The sequence below is a fragment of the Bactrocera neohumeralis genome, chromosome 6 (assembly GCF_024586455.1).
Source record: "Bactrocera neohumeralis isolate Rockhampton chromosome 6, APGP_CSIRO_Bneo_wtdbg2-racon-allhic-juicebox.fasta_v2, whole genome shotgun sequence".
Taxonomy (NCBI): Eukaryota; Metazoa; Arthropoda; class Insecta; order Diptera; family Tephritidae; genus Bactrocera; species Bactrocera neohumeralis.
Genome location: NC_065923.1, coordinates 61,697,890 through 61,719,536, shown reverse-complemented (window position 1 = coordinate 61,719,536; position 21,647 = coordinate 61,697,890). Strand labels below are relative to the sequence as shown.

Genomic DNA, 21,647 nt, shown 5'->3' with positions numbered 1-21,647 from the left:
AGCAAGTGTTATAATACATATACAAGAATTTTGGTAACTATTAGTTAACAGTATAGGTAGCAGAGAAATTTGCTGAGAAACAGGAGTGTTATTGAGTATGAAATGTTAATGGAACGTGGTTTACAGTGTGCTAAAGGTAAAATTAAAATTTCGTTAACGGAACTTGGTTTACAGTGTGCTAAAGGTAAAAGTATAATTTCATTTAATTGAAGAGGCTGACGATTGCAGAAATTAAAAAAAAAATAAACATACTTTGTCGGCGAGATCTTGGTAACAGAAGTGTTTGGGACATTCACAGTCAAATTAGGGATATGTAGAAATTTTAATCTAAAATTTATATTAAGGGAACATATCGTCACCTGAAATGCAAAATAACGTATCATCAAAAAATTCGAAATTGAGCGTCTTATTGGTTACGATTTCCTACTTTAAATTACATACATAATACTACATTCATATATATGTCCAACATTTTCGGGTTCTGCTATCAGATATAAACCAATTTTAACCAATTTTAAAATTTTTTTTCGCTCATGTTCCATTTTATTTCGTGTTTCATTCGCGCCACTGTAAATTTCCGAAAATGTTGTTACGTTATTTTGCATTTCAGGTGACGATATGCAGTTAGAGTTGATTTTTTTTTACTTTATTTTCTTTATATACATATACTTAAGTATTTCAGAATATACACACAGTTAATTTTTAATATCCTTTATTTAAGCTGATTATTATTTCTACCCATGAATTCTTAAGAGGGTACCAGTGCACAAAATACCGTGACTTGACGTAGTATCTTTTTTTTAACTTTCAGATCCCATGACCAGGCATTGCATATTCATTCGCAAAATGATTACGATATGGCAGAATTCTTCAAAATATTTGCACATATTTTCCTGCTACTACACAAGCACAACATATAATCTTCATTGTAGCTAATTACTTAACACACACATTCTTTATCTCTTTCTAACAAGTTTTCTTCTATATGTACATACATAAATACTACATACATACATATAAGTTACATACATATAGTTTTTAAAACATTTCATTGAAGAAATGTGCACTTTCATTCATATTTTAACATCATCTACCACTTCAAGCTATGCAAATTACCTCCAACAAATTAACCAATAATATTGGACTTGTTAATTGGTCTTCAATAAGCAGAAACCAAGCACAAAATTTTTGCTGTTAAGAGCAACTTACCATTTACCTATATCGCATCAAGTGCTGCTGTTGAAGAGTGGTACTGTAAAGTGTCGGTCTGCGTTATTTGTTGTTAAAATGCTGCTCTGATACTAAGCTGTTAAAGGTGAATAATGTAGACTTGTTAAATGCTGTTACTGTAAACTGTACAACTTTAGAATTTCACAACTAAATGATGTTTAATATTCTCTGTTTTCACTGTTCTGTTCTGTTAACAGCATACTCTGCTTATTTTGCCAAAGTCTGCTCATTGCAGCGCTGTTACGCCACCCACAAACAGCAATATGCTGTCTCTGCTCCTGCCGCTGTTGGGGCAAAACACAGTATTTGCCAAACATGTTAGAACTTGCGCTGTGCGCCGACTTGAATTCAGTTGCCTTCGACGCATTGACGGTGACGGTTGCTGTTAACGGAATTTTCGCCATTCAAAATGCAATTGAGTGTAGAACAAAAGTGTTTTCTCTGCTAATCATACATTATACCTATAAGTCTTGAATATGAAGTGTGCTGAAAATAAATAAAATTAATAATTACACCGAATTTACTTGTCCGTTAAAATATATGTATGCAAATACTAGAATTTATTAAGTTTAAAAAATTTGTGTATGAGTGCAAGCCTTGCTAAGCTTACACATATGTGTGTGTGTGTGCGTTTAACTTCTATTATGACATAAGGAGAATTAGAAAAATGCAAGTGCCCGCGTACGCACTTTAATGCCATATAAACACGATGGCACCAGTTGCCCAACAACTTCGAAAGTGTTTGGATTTGTTGTTGTTGTTGGCATGCGGTTTTATTTAATTTTCTGCTTATTGTTATGCTGTCATCTTTGAATTTTTGTGCAGTTGTTTTGTTGTGATTTTAATGTGGCTCCCACTTTCTGCGCAGCAAATGTGCCAGTTTTAAGTGCCGCTACGTGCTCAAGTGTTCAAATCTGCTGCGGCGCTGTTACTAGTTCTACAGCTTTGCATTTCGCTAAGCTAAAAGAAAGGAAAAAAAACATCGCCAGTGCATTATTGTTACAACACTGGTAGCGTCGCGTTTTTATGTGCGTATGCGTCCGCCTCCTGTCCTTTGTTAAGTAGGAACAGTGCCGGAGTCTTTGGCGTGCGCGTGCAAGCATAAATTTCCTTGACTCTAAAGTAGTCGTGGGACGGCAAGTCCAGGCGCGTTAATTTTATTGCTTGCATTCGGCTATAAAATGTAAAATTGGCGTGCGCAAATATATAACATCATAATAAACGCGTCTAAATGTTGCCGCTCCGCTGTCGTAAAGTGAAAATGTTGATGTGCATGTGAAAAATTTTGTCGGTGACAAACCAAAAAATTTTAAGAAACACTTCGGGTGTGACATCCTCAGAGTCCCAAAGCTGTCGCAGTGCCGTTAAGCAGCAAATACTTAAAAATTTGTGAGGATAGCTTCTTCATAAAAATCTGTTATAAGCGGAGCCTTCCCATAAAAAAGGTAGGTTAAAATAGTTGTATTTGATAACTTATTTGTAGAAAACATATTTATTTATGTATATCAGCTTTTGTTTTTTGAGGAGCAATATAATTGTGTTAAGAAAACGCTTACAGCATCAGTGAATGGATGGTCTAGCTTATACACTAATATTTGGTGTGTGTCTTGGATGTAATTTTACAAGTCAAGTATAGTAAAAATCTGAGATTACACTCGAGTTGTTAATATATTTTTTATGCTGACTTTCTTGATGTTATTAACCCTACGGCAAATGCCTTTAAATCTTACTTTAGTAAATGCCTTGGGCTTATGAGACCCATATTGCAGAATAACCAACTCTACCAGATAAAATTTTATAATTTTTTTCTTTAACAAATAGTTTACAATAAAATCAACACTATGAATTTATTTATTTACATAAAGACCATATCACTCCTTTTTACAGTTATATTAAAATATAAAAGCAAATCAACTGTGTGGGATATAAGTGCTATAAGCAATTTGCTTTGTAAAGTTGTTGTGGGACCCAAAGCATTTAAGGCAGTGTTAATATGACAGATATAACGGCATATGACACAGGCAGCTTCACAAGTAATTGGCTTTTCTCTTGCTGTGCTTCTACCTTTCAAAACATAATGATTTGTATCTTGGACACGGTTTTAGTCTACTTCAAAATTGGTATTAAATCTTTTTTAATAATAAAATACCCCAAATTTTGATTTTACAATACATGCTATATCAGCTTTAATATTATACATTAGACAGGTTCTGAGCTTAAGGGGGTATTCTGGTCTAGAAGCATGAATTTCAGGTAATTTTTAAAGTGTCGTAAAAAAAAGGCAATTAATATTTTTACTATCCATTTTTTTATTAGTTATTTGTTAATTTTAGAAGAGTACAGAAAAAAATTAAAAACTAAAAAAGTAAAAAATTTCAAAAATTATGAGCTGACGAAGTGGGGGGTCTCTAAAAATTTCCACGTGACCATACTCATGATTTCAACCCTCCTAGTTATCTGAAACCAAAAAAAAAAAAGATTATTAATCTAGAATAATGTCGCAATGGCCGGAACTACGGAAAAGTGGGAAAATTTTTTTTTCACAAAATGGCGACTGCCTGAAAAAAAAAGTTTTTTTGGATCACTTTTTCTGACTATTTCGAATTTTTAAAAATAATAAAAATAAAAATTTGGCGATGGGGCTAGTTCCAACCATAGACAAGTCTATAAAGAAGACTCTACAAAAATTTCAAGTAAATCGGTCAAGTAGAACCTGAGAAATCGTGGGTATCGTTCCGAAAAAGTCAGTTTTTTTTGAGAAAAACGCGTTTAAAGTTTAGGAGACAATTCTAGTGAACACGGACGCCACGTCACAAAATCTGCGGTATCTCCGAAAATAAGTCGAATTTTGAAAAATCCTTCCAAGGTCATATTTTTGAAAGTCTAAACTTTCAAAATATGCAAAAAAAAAATCGATTTTTTCAAAATCCTAGACAAGAATACCCCCTTAAAATAATTGAGACTCAAGCGAGCAGCCTCTAAGTCTCTTAACGTGCAGATGAAACTGATACTTTAGTTGTATGAATGCCGAAGAGTTACCAATCGTTTAAGGTAGTTTGTGTAAGACTATAATCGTGGGCTTCTGTATAGCTTATATCCTAGACTCACTTGCATTAAAAAAAAGAAGAAATAATGCAAAGAAAAGTGAAAAAATAGTGTTTTTGCGCTGTTATTAAAAAGATAATCTACGATAAGGGTGATTTCAGTTCTATGATTGTTCTTGACCATACTATCAAAGTCGCTCTCTGTAGTCTCATCGTTTTAGATTTGTTTATATTACATGTTTACATTTATCGAACATTTTATTTGACCATAATTTTTCTAATTCAAAATGGTACCGTTATGGTACCAGTTGACATAAATTGTTGGTATCAGACAGAGAGTACGTGACGGAGATAGTCTGTCAGATTTCACTTTACAGTACTTAAAGCCTTATTTAGTGAAATGTTATATGATGTTGTACTGACTTTTATGGCTAAGAATTTTCAAATTACATTTAGCTATTTAAATTTACATTTAACTAGGCTAAACGAGAGCAAATTTTTCTTTTATAATTTACCATAATTATTTGGACTGCTTAGAACAACAAAGTCAGAGACTATTACAGTTCAATGAGAGAGATATGTAAAAGTTTCGTACGAACTAGTCTGTTGAGATTCCGTCACAAACTTTGTTTGAAATTTGGGCTTATCAAGAATAACCAAGTGGTCTCCCTTAGAAGAAGTACGAAAACGCTGAGTATGAATTTTGTTAAGATAATATAAACAGTTCTAGCTTTTTATGATAATCAACAGTGAAAAATAGAGTTGTAAGTTCATAAATACAAGAAAGTGGGGCTTTGATTGATATACTATATATGATACAGTTAAGAGGAATTTTCCCGAAAGTCGGTTGAAATTGAGTTAAGGGAATTTTAAACAGTAAACTCAATAGTTTTAAGTGTAGTGCAACAAGAAAGTCTAAGTCGAGCTTAAACTCGAGTGTATTGCACAATATGAGCAAACTATAAATTGTTCCATATGTTTAATCATTGGACATGGTGATCACACAACTGATTGTTTTCTAGATTTGTTGTAGATAGTTGAATTTTTCAAATATGAAAAAGATATAAATTCCTTTGGAGCCCCGCAAATTTTAAATCAATTTCTTTAATAAAACGATACTGGTGCGGTTTGCTATTTTATATTGTTTTTTTTTTGTTTTGCTTATTAGTCCCAAGAATTTAAATAATTCTGTCTATTCTCATCTCATCATTATTGCACGAGTGAAATAAAAGAAATGTTTTTGACAGCTGTCATATTGCAACCTTGCGGTTTTTAAGCGAGCGTATGTTTGGTACTGTTATACGCTATTTTGAATAAATAAATATATGCATACTACTTGTGTATAAACTTATACTGTAGCCACTTACAAATTCTACGTTACTTGGCTGCTACTTTTGCGGGCGAAACAAACAAAGAAGAAACTTTCAACCAAACCAGTAACAATGTTGTGACAGTCATGAATAAACTTTTGCCAAATTTCGCTTCATAACTCATCGTTAGTATATGTGTATATATGTATTTGTACAGATATATATATATATATATACAGTGTAAACACAACTTATAAATTATTTAGCAAAAGTTGTACAACAAGTCGCAAAGTGTCAATCCTTCTGCCTTGTCAGTTGTCTTGCCTTTGGCACTTCCTGTCTGCCAGCCAATGAAAGTTGTGTGACCCAATTGACTGCTAATAAAGTGCTCACTTTCACAGTAAACTATTTATTTGTCGCTAAACTATTGATTGAATAGTTCGTTGATGAAGTTTGGATACCCAAAAGTTTGAGTTCAACAAGTTGACATTAACTCTACGCACATACTATATGTATACGTAGGGTATCCATTTTTTCCCAGATTAATTCTACTTTGTAAACTGAATGTATAATTTTAACTGGATATAACTTTTAAGGGTGTGTTTTTATGAAAAAAATTATGAAGACCTTTTTTGTAGAGCAGAAATTTTTATTAGATTATAATTTCTTCAAAGTCTTGGATTCAATTGATTTGGAGATAGAAAATGTATTTCAAAATATTAAAAAATCTTACAAAAAATATAAGAGAAATGTAAAATGATTGAGATAAGATTTAAATTTAAAATAAATAGTTTCTCTATGTTGAATCCTGTGTATATAGCAACAACGTGAGCTTAAGGCTGCGTTTGTAAAAAAACAAAACATTGGAAACATTGGGCACACCCTTATATATGTAGGTATATACTCAAAGTGTCGAAATATTTTAAGCATTCGGGACACATAATTCTGTGGGCACAAATCTGAGTAACATAAATTAATTTTGGCGAAAATCTGTAAAGACAAAATTAGCCAACGATTTTGTGCGTTTAGAGTCTTGTAGAAAGGTGGTGAGGAATGAATTACGCAGATTTTTTGATATAAATTGCCTATAAAATTAACTCGACTTTCTTAGAAATAGTGTTCCCTATGCGTTTCTTTATACTACTTTCTAAGCTCTTACTAAAGAATTATATATAAAATATGCTTGTAAGTGGTGATTCATTTCTATATGCCCTACTTTTTTAAAGAAAGAACATTCTTCGTCATATATTTTTTGAAGATTATCTCTTTCAAATGATGCCCGCGGAAAATGCGGAAATTTTACTTGTTTACATACCCACAGAGCCAGAAAAGGACCTTATCGCTGAACAAAATTTGTCTCGAAAACGTCGGATCTTCAAAGCGATGTCACTTGGGAAGGTTGTATTGAATTTTGTATCTCGACGTAAAATGCGCCAAGTCGTTCCATGCGTCGGTCCGACATAATGCGAACGGTGCCGAATCGACTCTCCACGGTCTTCGTGTACACTCTCAACTAAGGCTGCTATATTTTTTTCACTGGGTGCTAAACGTGGTCTGTTCGGTCGAATATTATCTAATAGTAAATGCTGGGCCTCAAAATGGGTGACGGTGTTGCGAATAGTACGCTCAGTAGGCTGATTACACAATCTTTTCAGGTTGTGAATTTTCGTAATAAAGTTGTACGATTTGAAAACGCTATTCAGGTGTGAGTCTTCCCATGATGAAATGCCAAACAATACTTAACAAAAAAATCATGACAGCTTGACACGACTCACGTGTGATCTGTCAAACAAAGGCTATTGAAAAAAGTATCTATACATTGAACACCCTTTAGAACTAAATATTCTCAGAAAATTTTCAACATTATGTAATCGAGATATAATATCAAGATGTTAAGCCTACTTCAACTTCATTCATGCATTCCCTCTTTTACTGAATCGCGCTGCCTAACTAAACAGCAGATTTTAACTGTGGTGAGCAGTAAAGTAGAAATAGAACTGGTGAAAATCGCATAGACCTGCATAAGCAAACAGAATAAAATTAGAAAGTATAATAGTTAGACCCACTTTAGTGCTAGATTTAAAATTGCACAGAATAACTTTCTTATTGCCGTCAAAGTTGAATTTCTCGCCAAGAGAGTAGAGCTTAAAATAGTGAGTGTCAATAGATCGCATAAAACTGGTATTAAATCCCACAAAATAACTATGTTATTGTCTTCAAAGGTAAATTTCACGACAACCGCGCAGAGCTTGCACAGAACGCGTAGCTTAAACTAGTATTCAATGCGGCTTGTATATATGTATGTATATTTTTGTCTTTCACCATAATTGCTCTCTGTTTAGTGCTCAGCCTATACGTGCATTATATAAGTGAAGTGCCATGCATTAAAAGTTTATTTTGCAAATATAACGGAGAAAATTACTTAACTCTGAACGCAACCATACAGCTGCGGCGCAAAAGTTTACGTCGAAATCTGCTTAATGTAATGAGTTTCGTATAATTACAATGTGCCTTAGTTGCCAGTGCTGCTGGAAGAGTCAGCCGCCTGCGAGTTTGCTTTGGTACTTAAGTAATTTCAATTAAACTTAAAAGATTTGCAATTATCGGTGAAATTTGGCTTAACTGCCATTGACAGTCATAGCAGCAGAGTTGATTTTTGGGTAGTCACTTAATTGAACTACCCGTACAGATAGTCGACATGCAACGAAAAATCCACCTCATACTACTCAAATTTTATGTTAAAGAAATTGACAGTTGCCTTAAAGTTGTTTTAAGTTATATAATAAACTCATAAAAATAACCTAAATAAGTGATTTCCAAAGCGAAAGCAGGTTTTTAGTATGGCATTATCTGATATGATAGTTCTCACTGAAAAAGCATTTGCTTTCAACAGTCTAAAAATTCATAAATTCTCTCAGCACTCTTTTTTAAACAGATTCGTTTTCTTCTTTATTGGCGTATACATTGCTTAGTCGAGTTTACAACTGCACGCCAGTCGTTCTTCCTTTACGTTGCTTAGCGCCAATTGGAGATTCCAAGTGTAGCCAGGTCCATCTCTACCTGGTCTTTCCAGCGGAATAGAGGCCTTCCTCTTCCTCTGCTGTGACGAATACTTTCAGAGCTGCAGTGTTTTCATTCATTCGGACAACATGACCTAGCCAACGTAGCCGCTGTCTCTTAGTCCGCTCAACTATGTCAATGTCCTCATATAACTCATCGTTCCATCGGCTGCAGTATTCGCCAATGCCAAAGTGTAAAGGCATAAATGTTCCACAAAACATTTCTCTCGGAAACTCGCAACGTCGACTCATCAGATGTTGTCTTCGTCAATGCCTTTGCACCATATAGCAGGACGGGGATGATGAGTGACTTATAGAGTTTGGTCATTCTTTGTCGAGAGAGGACTTTACTTCATAGTTGCATACTCATTCCGAAGTAGCACCTGTTGGCAAGAGTTATTCTGCGTTGGATTTCGGGGCAGACGTTGTTGTTGGTGTTAATGCTGGTTCCAAGATAGACGAAATTATCTATGACTTCGAAGTTATGACTGACAGCAGTGACGTGGGAGCCAAATCGCGAGTGCGACGACTGTTTATCCTTATCCAGTCTGGGGAAAGCAGAATCGCATTGTTTGAAATCTCATTTGGTATCGAACGGCTCGAAAAGGGTCTTCCCGATTCTGATGCAGCTTCACATATTGCAGTGAGCACTCCCCGTATTCTTGTCTAATGAAATCTGACCTCCCAAATTGCGTCAGTCGAGAGGCTCACTAGTTTATCAGTATGCAATTGCCTTCAACTCAATTGGTTTCATTACTTCACTGATGTTTCCTTTTACATCAGTCAGTCAGAAATGCAGCTTATCTAATTAGAAAAGTGCCGGCCTCTTATTTGTACCGGAATAGCTTCTTACTTCTTAGAGCCTACGAAAAAGGAAAATGTGAAAAGTATATTAACAGCCTTCAAACACTCAGCCAAGGTCAATCAGATCGCTACAATGAATTTACAATTTGAAAATATTAATACCTGTATAGAAAATTATCCTTTCTAGTAAAGAAATTAGACGCAATATATTTTTCTATTATAGCTACAGCTGATTAGGGCATCTTCTGCATTGAATAGACATGTGTTCGGCAGATAACTGTTGTTTCTATGACTTGAGCGCATGTTGCGAAAAGAAGTCCTTGGAACGCTAAAAGCCAAATAGACAATATAACATAGGCTGAAGAGCAAACCATTTTAAGCTCAGAATATATAGTACAAAAGGATTATCTAAATTCGATTTCGTCTAGTCAACATACTATACAAAAGCCGTGTTAATGTTAGCGAATTAATTACAGTTCTAAAACAAACTTTGTTGAGCCAGTCTTCGGTATGATAATGAAAGCATGTTTTAATAGAAGTTTGAAAATATCAATAAAGTTCTAGATATTTAAAGTAAAACTAGAGGACCCGCCCATGTTTTACTGTGGCTGATACATAGGTAGTACTACTAATATCATCTATATGATTTCTATTAGTTAGATTATAAGTATTAGTTAAGGAACAATCTCTCGAACAACTCTGTCCACGTTATGAAAACTTGTCTACAGATGTCGCCTTTTACTTTGGCATCGTTTTGTTTATTGCACGTTTACGCCAATTTAAGGTTTGAATATTGGATACTGCGATGGTAGCGCAATCTATCGGTCAAACATTCCAAAATTAGCAATTGATTACAAATGAAAAATTAATTTAAAAAAATATTTTCCAGTGGACCAAATTGTGAATCTAAACCATTCTCGAATCTCCTTGAACACACACAAAAAATTTCATCAAAATCGGTCCAGCCGTTTAGGAGCAGTTCAATTACAAACACACGGTCAGAAGATTTATATATATAAAGATATGATAAATTGTTATGCCACTTGCTGAAGAATTTCGAAAAATATTTTCAAAGCAATCGGTGAATGTAATATTTTGCATTTATGTCCATTTAACGGTTGTTGACTTAGCTTAATTATTCTGCATCAATAAGTAGTTGCCAATTTTATTTCTAAAATACAGCTGTAGAGACGGGTTTTATGCAATATATTTTTTTTCATATTTGCTGACATTTTATGAAATCTCTTTCCGTTATCGGTGTTTCGGTAAACTACATACCTTGTATGTTATACTATATGTGCATTAGAGTGATTCAAAAAAAAAATTTTTTTTCTCCCAACATGAGTTTTTACTTGTAACGGGAAGGTCCTCCTACATACAGTTTTCTATTTTTTCATATTATCAGATAGAAAAATTTATATCTCGCTTCCAACTACTTAAAAAAATATCTTGTTCCTTAGATTTTGTTGGAAATTTAATGCTCTACAAAAAAGGTCGACGATGATTTTTTCGTAAACCCAAACGTTTAAAAGATATTAACAGTTAAAGTTTGATTATTTTTGGGAACATTTTTTATTTCTTATGAATTTTATAACTCAATGAAAAAAAAATATTATGAATAGGTTTTTGGAGAGGCTTTCTTAGAGGTGTCTAGGAATCTATTTTTCAGAGCACCAAACGAAAAAAAAATTTTTTTTTTTAATCACTCTAATGTGCATATGTATCGCCATATAAATGTTTTGACTATTATTTGTAGTAGCTTTTGTATTCTGCAGACTATTTAGTTTCCCAATCCCCGCTATATTTACCGAACATTTGCAAAAACAACTCGGCACATAACTGTAATTTCAGTTAATTGCGCGATTACGGACTCAAAATGCGGTCTGTGGAAAACATATACATATATACGGCAGATATGCTTTGTAATACATACCTATATGCCCATATCTGTAACTATGTATTAATCTTTAGCGATATCGATCGATTTTCCATTATCAAAGGCACAATTTCTCTAATCGATTGATGGACGGTTGAGCCAAATTGAAATGTTTATGTATGTTTGAGTATGCGAAATGTTAATTCGCATGTTAATATGTGTTTGTGTTTTTGTCTGCACTCATTGAAGTCGTCGCTTGCCAGCAGTTTGATATTTAGTCACCTAGTCTGCAGTGGCATTATGCAGCCGTGCCCGTTTTTGCGAGCGCTGCACAATTCTCATGAATTTTATGTAAGTATGTAAACATTTTTACTCACATACATACCATACATATGTACATATAGCGTTATATGTATGCGAGGTTATGCATATGCTGTCGATTGGAATCCTTTCGCGTGGGTGTTGATTCAGCATTTTGCATTTGATTGCTGTCTGTGGAAACATGTGTTTGCGCATAATTAATTATTCATACGGCAAATAACCTCAAACATACCTTGTATATATGCACATGTTCACATACATAGGTATATAGTATATATACATACTTGTATATACATATGTAGTTTGTAAGTACAAGCACTTTGCGTGGCACGAATTCATGTTGGAAGTAGCGAAAAATGGCGAGACAGACATCTTGCTATCTGACAGATTGCATACATACATATATATAGACATTAGTGTCCATTATTTTGCACGTTGATTTTTTTGGCAGACGCCCTCCTGAAATTTCAGTTTTTGTTACAAGAAACTTAATCCAAGCTCTTTATTTTCAATTTAAACCGTGACTAAATCAGTTTCGTGTTATAAGCATGTGATTTTTTGATATTTTGAATTAAGCAAATAAATTTGCAGCTTTGAAAATATTATATTATAACAAAATTTTCTGCTGCACAAAAAATATTAAATTAATTAAAGTGATTTATACTTTCTGTGTTGCTCATACGACATGTTGTACTGTATGAATATACTTTAACTGCGTATAACTTAAAAAAAATGTTTTAATGAAAAAAAGCATTGACATATTTTTTGTAGAGCGGACAATTTTGTATTAGTATAGCTACTTTTGAGTAGCAGGATAAATTTATTTTTTGCAGAAGATCAATAGATTCCCTGTTATCTACATGGAAAAAGGTTTAATTGCAAATATACAGCTTGTTTACGTTAGAAAATTTTTTAAAGCATAAAAACTCAAACTTCAACAGTTCTGTGCAAAAACAGAATCAACTTAAATAACGCACACCCTAATATACATATAGCACATTGATTTCATATGTAAAGTCTAAAAGCAACTAGCTCTCGCAATTGCTAAATGCTTGCGTAAGCAATAAATGCTTCTCTTGATCGATGGCCAAACATTTGCGTTTGAGTGGTTCAATGAATCATGGCAAGCATGCTTTTTGATCTGTAGCCGCTACGCATTCGGTTAAGCATTTATTAGAGCATATCTTTATTAAAAGTGCACATAAATCTATTTTGTTACATAATAAATCAGTAATTGATTTGATATAAGTTAGACAATATCAAAGAGCGTACAAAAAGAGATTTATTACAGTCCGCGCCGTTGCCTTTCTCCTTCACGTTTTAATCAAATAAACTCATAACTAACAAGTAAGAAAGGGCTAAGTTCGGGTGCAGCCGAACATTTTATACTCTTGCAACTTGCAGGAATCAAAGCCAGGGAAATACCGTACGATGTAAAACGAGAGGATCAGAATCTAAGTAATTTGTCAAAAAAGTCTTGCGGTATCTTCGCTAGTTGGCGCTGAAAGCGCGTAGTTCTAGTTTTATTCGTCGCATCGGGTCATGCTATACCTTTTTGGAAAGCTCATTTCACGCGCTAATACGTGTTTGATTGATCATTTCTTTTGAGTCGTTCGTGAGTTAAAGCGTCGCAAACATGGAGCAAAAATAAGGAGAAAATACGGCATATTTTACAGTACTACTACGATAAAGGCAAAAATGCATCTCAAGCCGCCAATAAAATTTGTGCAGTTTATGGACCCGATACAGTTTCCATTTCCATCGCACAACGCTGGTTTCAACGTTTTCGTTCTGGTGTAGAGGTGGTCGAAGATGCGATACGCTCCGGAAGGCCTGTCGTCGAAAATTGCGATAAAATCGCTGAATTGGTCGAAAGAGACCGGCATAGTAGCAGCCGTAGCATCGGTCAAGAGCTGGGCATGAGTCATCAAAAATTCATTTCAATTTCAATAAAAACAAAAAAAAAAAATTCAATAAAAATACCGCAAGACTTTCTTGACAACCCATTATATAGCCATTATACAAAATCAGTCGCATGTTTGGAAATAATGGTAATGGTTATATGGGGGCTAGGGCAAGTTTTCGTCCAATTGTATCCATTTGAGGCACAATGATGTACCGTTATGAGTAAATCTTTTTCACGGAGTGACATAGGAATATGAAAAGAATGCCACGATCCAAATTTTGTCGAAATCGGTCATTTGGGTAACGAGATATGAAATTTCACCAAAAAGTAGGCGGTGACACGCCCATCGTTAATTTTCACCACGTTCTATATAAAGCCTTGTCCGACTATACCGGTGGCAAATTTTTACGTTTCTGGCGCATTTAGTTATTGATTTATCGCGCTTTTAGTAGTTTTAAACAGTACCGTTATATGAGGAGTGAGCGGGATTTTCATCCGATTTCGTCCATTTTCACATTACCGGTAGTAATTCTTATAATATTTGTGCTGGGTGAATTTGGTTATTGTAGCTTTAGTTGGTTAGGAGATTTGCACATTAAATATATAAGGGGGCGGGGTCACACCCACTTTTTCAAATTTTTCCACAGGAAGCAAGGGGCATACTACGATCTCCTGTGCCAAATTAGAGTTTTATATCGTAATTTAGTGCGTGGCAGTGATCCGATTATGCCCATCTACGAACTCGAATGTTTTTTGCATTAAGAAACTCACATACCAAGTTTTATCGAGATATCTCAATTTTTTACTAAATTTACAGTCAACCGTATTTCAGATTTTCACGCAGATCTGTAGACCCTACTTCATACGCAATACAAAACTTTAGGTTGGATCAAGTATGCAGTTTTGTTGATCTGGGAGTAACTATGGACCCCAAACTCAATTTTAATCTTCACTCCTAGTTCGCTCTTAGTTTTGTCAAACGTTGGTCTAAAGAATTTAGAGATCTGCTTACCACAAAAATTCTTTTTACGTCTTTGGTGAGGCCTATATTAGAGTATGCTTCTGTGGTTTGGAACCCTAGTTAACAAGTCCATTCGGATAAGTTAGAGTCCGTTCAAAAACAATTTTTACTTTTTGCCTTAAATCATTTGCATTGGGATTCCAGTTTAAATCTTCCCCCTTACACTAACCGTTTAAAACTTATAAATCTCCCGACACTCGCTAGTCGTAGGGAGATGCTTGATATAATATTTCTTGTAAAACTCATGAATGGGTCAGTCTGTAGCTGATCATTCTTAACTGATATTAATTTTAACGTTCCCGTTCGCTCTACCAGGCAGTTTAGACCCTTACTTTTAAATTTCTCTAAAACAATTTTGAGTTAAACGAACCATTCCGCCGTATATGTCATGATTTCAATACTCCTTCCAGCACATTTGATTTAATAGACTCACTCCTTACCATTAAAAAAATTAGTTTATCTGCTCTTAATAAGTAACATTTAAGAATAATACACTTTCTTTAACCTAATTCTTAATTTTGGCTGTTGAAATTTTTTTTTTCTGTAGCTGAGCAGCTTAAGATCGCAACGCTTAAAACTCTCTTGCCTTTTATGACTCGGCTAATTTCGTTCGTACGCAGATTGCGATTGTAATCGTTTGGTATTATTATATTTATCTGGATTAGTTTTAGGTGATATGCTCAACAAAAAACTGGTAAATTCGATTTTCAAAAGCCCTCGTATGGGAAGTTTGTCATCATCAAAATCAATTGACATATGTAAGCAAGAACAGATAATAGTCCATTTATGTGAGGTCCATACTTTACGGTAAATGGCTCATATCCATTCCAACTGAATTTGTGGAGTTTCTGGCGAGTTATTGGCGATGTTGTTTTTATGGAACACAGTTCTTGGTAACTTAACTGGTAGCTTTGTCCGATTGATACTTTCAGATAGTGCAATTGATGACACTATAACTTTGAATTAAGAGTTCCGTCATTGGAAACCAGCTTGTGAAAGATGATTTTCTGCCAATATCACAAAAGTTTTTACTTTTCTGTCATAATCGACTCCATTTTCATAACCAGTAATCATATGCTTCAGAAATAGATCGATTTTGTTGTGTTTCAGCAGCTATTCTTGCGTTAACACGTGTGGCAGCCATATGTGGCACATTTTCTTGTCCAGCCTTATTTAAATAGTTTCCAAATTGTATGTTGGCTCTAGTATATATTATCAAAATCATAAACACTATTCGCCTTTTCCCATTTTCGTCTTTATAGAAGAACAAGTAAGGAAGGGCTAAGTTCGGATGTCACCGAACATTTTATACTCTCGCATGATAAAGTGATAATCGAGATTTCATTATCCGTCATTTACATATTTTTCAAATACCGTATTTGTGTAAAGTTTTATTCCGCTATCATCATTGGTTCCTAATGTATATATTATACAGAGAAGGCATCAGATGGAATTCAAATAGCGTTATATTGGAAGAAGGCGTGGTTGTGAACCGATTTCACCCATATTTCGGACATGTCATCAGGGTGTTAAGAAAATATTATACACCGAATTTCATTGAAATCGGTGGAGTAGTTCCTGAGATATGGTTTTTGGTCCATAAGTGGGCGACGCCACGCCCATTTTCAATTTTTAAAAAAAGCCTGGGTGCAACTTCCTTCTGCCATTTCTTCCGTAAAATTTAGTGTTTCTGACGTCTTTTGTTAGTCGGTTAACGCACTTTTGGTGATTTTCAGCATAACCTTAGTATGGGAGGTGGGCGTGGTTATTATCCGGTTTCTTCCATTTTTGAACTGTATATGGAAATGCCTGAAGGAAACGACTCTATAGAGTTTGGTTGACATAGCTATAGTAGTTTCCGAGATATGCACCAAAACAAATATGCCCCTCCCTAATGCGATCCTTTGTGCCAAAGTTCACTTTAATATCTTTTTTTATGGCTTAGTTATGACATTTTATAATTTTTCGGTTTTCGCTATTTTGTGGACGTGGCAGTGGGCCGATTTTGCTCATCTTCGAACTTAGCCTTCTTATGGAGCCAAGGAATATGTGTACCAAGTTTCATCATGATATCTCAGCTCTTTATACTTATTCCTCTCCCACTGAACTTTCGTCCTATTAACAGTTGTTCATCTTGAGATTTGAAGGAACATTTAACAACTCTTCGTCTTGATTAAGTATGTACACACCAGCGCTGCCAGAGGTTCCAAAAATGAGGCGCCCGTAATGAAGTAATGTCCGATAAGGCATTTCAGAAGTCTAATGCCCGGTTTCACAGTCCATACTTAAGTTGTGCCTAAATAAAATCTTAGCTAAGTATTGTTGCAAACTGAGTGGTCGTTTGCGTTTCACAGTCAATGAATTTCTATAAAATTTTATAATGATATATGTAAGTAACGAAACATATGTTTTACAAATGTCATCTATTAAAATATGTTTGAAATATTTAAATTATAACAGACAATACATAAATTTGAGGAAAATTATTTAAAAACAACAAAAGAACCCCGAATTTCATCACTTTGAGTCGAGCACCTATGGGAACTGAAGGAAAAATTAAGTATGTTGACAAACGAACGGACCAGCGCAGCTAGATGTCGCTGTTCCAAAAAAAACAAAAATCAGAGTTATTTAAGCACTGCCCGTCTCCCCTTTCAGTGAAGTAATGTCAATATTTTCGATAAGGCATTTCATGAAAACCAGTCTAATTGTCATACATTGAAAAATACAGCCTTTTACGACTGTAAATTACTTGTTCGAAGAGGACTTCAAACATCGGAGTCCGCCATTTTTTCCACAATTGAAACTCGCTTATTCTCACAACAACAAATACATTTAGCAGCATATCGAGCCCTAACCGCCAAAAAGACGTAAGCACCATGATTATCGATTTTTGTTTTTTGATAAAAATCGATAGTTTTCGATCATTCGCATCATCTCACAAAATACCATAGCTATAAAATGAACCGTTATGATTTTACAGCTAAAACAATTTAGACGTATGTACATATTTCGTTTGTTGACATATTTTGTTACAACGAAGTGGTGCTTACGTCGTTTTTCGATTCAACATATTAGTTTTGATTAGCGGCAAAATCGCAAAATATTTTACTTTTTATCAGTGATTGTGCAATATGGAATTGTGTCAACAAGTGGTAAGTGCACTGGGTTGGTTTTGTAAATATATTTCGATAAATTTCATTTTATATTTTGGTGTTGTAAAACTTTGTTTCAGATTGCATTCAAAAATGGTCTTGTTCCATACAGCGATACTGATTCTAATCATTCTTCTGAGCAAAAAACTTATTCACAAAGATAATCCGAAAATGATATTGAAGAAGAGACATGTGTGGGCAAAAGAGGTTACAGAAACAAAAGAATATTACCTAAGAGATTACAAAATAAAAAACAACGTGATACTAGTGTTCAGCCGAATTCTTGTATAAATAAAAAGTATGGAAATCTTTGTGATGATAAGTTCGCCGAGTCAGATCGGTTAGCAATAAATGAACATTTTTGGGGCTTCGGCAACAAAATTAGGCAAAAAGGCTGGCTCCTTTCGTGTATAACACGGTTATCCGTCCGAAGACGAAGAGGTGATAGTAACAGAAGGCAATATGCATATAATTCTGCCATTAATTATAATGATAATACTATTAAAGTGTGCCAACAGTTTTTGCTGAAAACGCTTCACATATCGGAAAAAAGTTAAGATTGGCTAGAAACAATGCGAATGGTTTGAAAAGTTTTAGTGAGGAAAAAAAATCTACGCCTCATAATAAGTCTGACGAGTCCAAGGTTGCACTTTTAAAATCATTTATTGAACAATTGTCAGCAGTTCCCTCGCATTATTGTCGTAATAAAAGTAACAAGCTGTATCTTCCTCAAGAATTTCGCAATATAAAAGGATTATATGATTGCTGTACCAAGCATTTAAATAATATTAATCAGGAGTCGCCACTGTTATCCTTCAGAGTCTTCCGAAATGTTTTTACAAATAGTTTTTATATCGGTTTTCACTTGCCTAAAAAAGACAAATGCGTAACTTGTGAAAATTACAAAAACCTGGACAGCGAAACACAAAACCATTTAAAGCAAATTGAAGAATACCAAACACACAAAAGAAACAAAGATAAGTGTAAAAAAATCTTTTTAGAGGATCAAAAATAAAGAAAAGCCAATGTCCCTTCCTATAAAGTAGTTTGGATTCCAAAAGGTTTTTAAATACACCTATGGAAAAAGCATAAATTATTATTTTATTCTCGAAAGTATGGGATATGTATCGTGATTTTTTTGAGGTTAGGATTTTCATGCATTAGCATTTGACAGATCACGTGGGATTTCAGACATGGTGTCAAAGAGAAAGATGCTCAGTATGCTTTGACATTTCATCATGAATAGTGAGCAATGCTTGCAAATCATTGAATTTTACTACCAAAATCAGGTTTCTTGTCAAATACGTCCGATTTATGGTCCAATAACGATCAAGTGAGCAAACAATTAATGCATTGTGACCAAGTTTCGCACATTACTTATTGGACATTAAACCAACCACACGAATGCGTACAGTATGCAGAAAGTGTGGCTGAAGACCGTGAAATGTCGATTCGTCGCCGTTCGCAGCAATGTATACCGCATGGAAGATTTCACGCAAAGATGGTGTAAAACTGTATAAAATACAGAAAAATGGCAACGATCTGAAACGTCGAATTTCTTTAATGGGCTTAAAAAAGCTTCCGTTTTTATCGTGGGCGATGAGGTCAGGCTGAATGGCTACGTGAAAATCGCTGCATTTGGGTGCAGAGCAACCAAAGCTGATCTGTAAAACGCTGCGGGAATCATTGACCGTCAAAGATGCTGTTGGTGACGGTGAATGGCGACTATTCGATGCCAACAAACTTTTTTGTTGCCAAAATGGAAGAACTCGAACTTGCTGACATGTGGTTTCAAAAAGATGGCGCTACATGCCACACAGTCATGATTCTCTGGCCATTTTGAGGAAAACTTCGAGAACAATTATCCTTCAAGAAATGGACCCGTAAGTTGGCCACCAAGATCATGATTTAACGCCTTTAGACTATTTTTTGGCCACGTCAAGTCCAAAGTCACAGAAATAAGCCAGCAAATTATTCCAGCTTTGGAAGACAACATTTCCTGAAGAAATTCGGGCTATTCCGGCAGAAATGCTCGAAAAAGTTGCCCAAAATTGGACTTTCCGAATGGACCACCTAAGACGCAGCCGCGGTCAACATTTAACTGAAATTATCTTCAAAAGTAAATGTCATGAACCACTCTAACGTTTCAAATAAAGAACCGATGAGATTTTTGGTAAATTTTATGCGTTTTTTTAAAAAAAGTTACTGCTCTTTAAAAATCACCCGATATAATGAAAACGTGTAAAAATGGCACCAGAAATGGTTATTGTTTTTTTGTGGAGAGAAGCTGACGGAAAAAGAGGATCTAATGAAATTTCCACTGTGAGTTTGTTTGAGTATTTGAAAATTGTCGACGAAAGAAGAACTCATCAGTAAGTTCTTACTGTGACACAAAGGGTCAAAATGGGAATAAAGTTTGATATGCTTTCCACATTAGTATTTTTTTCACACTCTGAATTTTATACACAACATAAAAATTACGTATTTGTTACCTGGCATACTATGATGCTAGCGACTCCTATACACAGCACTATTGGAGGCATTTACTCGTGATAAAACTATTTGGGCCCCTAGTGAATGGTATACCATGATTTCAAACGCAAAGAACTAATCCTGAAAAAATTATAAATGCGTTATAATGAATAAATTCTGATTTCAAAGATTGAAAACATTTTCAAACTATGTTTGTTTCACTTCAATTAAAAATCTTCTTTTCCAAAATTACGTTCTGCTTCGTTAGAAAAATAATCCTATCATGAACTTAAGTACGGATATTTTGACGATTCCTAAAATTGAGAATACGACTAACTCATGGTAAAGATCAAGACGAAATAATTCTTTAATAGAAAATGGACCTTCTACGTTTATATGGATAATTTATTAAAAATTTCTTTCAAAAAATACAAAAGATCTAAAAACACTATGTGATAAAAACACAATACCTAAGTAAGATTTCACAAAGGAATTTTTAAACTTAAAAATACATATGAAATTATTAAACATGTTCTACCTGAAACTGACAAAGACAATTAGTATTTTCTAGAAAGTCAATTATTTTTAAACTATTCAATTAAAGTTTAAAAACTATTATTATTTATATAAGTTTGCGGTTAAAATTCCTTAATTTTGCACTCTAAAGTATTTTTCATATTAATTTTTTTTTTTTATTGATACTAATGACTTAATTAATTTTTGTACACAAAAAATTTGAAAAAATTAAAAATTAAAACAGAACAAAGTTTTTACTAATATCATTGGGCGTAATCAAAGCAAAACATAACATACCAGTAGCTATCCAGCATGACAGCAAAAAAAGACGTAAGCGACATTAATACCTGTTATCTTGGAAATATATGAAAAATAAATACAATGCATAGTTATGAAGTAGCATACATACTAATTCCACTGCACTGCTTTCCGGAAAAAAAGATTTAAAAAAATCTTCCCCCGTATAATTTGTTTTTAATTTCCTTTTTTGGGGTTAGGGGTCGATAAAATATACGATATTTAATTTAAAAGGGATAAGTTTAAATGTTTTTTTTTTTTTACTGAGCTTTATTACTTCGCTGTTTCCGTCGCCCAAAATTTTTCCATTTTCCCTTTTTATTTGCCCCCCCATTTTTTGTTTGGGTAAAACCGTCACCAGCCCCGGTTCATTTTTTCCGCTTCACGATTGTTTTGTGCCGTTCGCTTTTGGTTTTTTTTGGGTACTTTCACGCACTCAATATTTATAGCTAACGCGTGTCGATTTGAATTTCGCCAGCTATTGGTTTTTTATATTTTCATAAATTAAAATTAAAAAAGGATTTGATTGAAAAAAAAATATATAAAAGAATTTCAATAGAAATGCAATTCCCATTTTTTTTTCCACCTGTTGCGAAGAGGAAGAGTTTTTAAAGTCCTTAAAAGGACTTTTAATAG

At 34.2% G+C, this 21,647-nt stretch overlaps 1 protein-coding gene across 9 annotated transcripts in view; it reads left to right on the top strand.

The window, feature by feature from the left end:
* Positions 1-1,594: 1,594 nt before the first annotated feature.
* LOC126763161 (prolactin-releasing peptide receptor) overlaps positions 1,595-21,647 on the top strand; it is a 176,855-nt gene continuing 156,802 nt past the window's right edge. For all 9 annotated transcript variants that reach the window (XR_007667570.1, XR_007667571.1, XR_007667573.1 and 6 more), the window contains exon 1: positions 1,595-2,675. The gene's annotated coding sequence lies outside the window, so the exon portion shown is untranslated. The remainder of the gene's footprint in view (positions 2,676-21,647) is intronic.